Genomic DNA, 361 nt, shown 5'->3' on the forward strand with positions numbered 1-361 from the left:
AGAAGGCCATCAAGTTGGTCAAACATGATTTACCCTTGGTAAATCCGTGTTGACCACTTCCAATAGCTCCCTGTTCCTCAATGTGTTTGGAGAGGACATCCAGAATGAGTCGCTCCAATACCTTCCCAGGGACCGATGTGAGACTAACCGGTCTGTAGTTCCCTGGGTCCTTCTTTCCCTTTTGAAGATTAGAGAGATGTCAGTCTTCCTCCAGTCCTCAGGCACCTCTCCTGTTCCTCATGACCTTTCAAAGATGATGGAGAGTGGGCTAGCAATAACATCTGCCAGCTCTCTCAGCACTCGCGGGTGGATCCCATCAGGGCCCATGGACTTATGAATGTCCAGCTTGGCCAAGTGGTCT

Source organism: Charadrius vociferus, unplaced genomic scaffold, assembly GCF_000708025.1.
Source record: "Charadrius vociferus isolate BGI_N301 unplaced genomic scaffold, ASM70802v2 scaffold1025, whole genome shotgun sequence".
Taxonomy (NCBI): Eukaryota; Metazoa; Chordata; class Aves; order Charadriiformes; family Charadriidae; genus Charadrius; species Charadrius vociferus.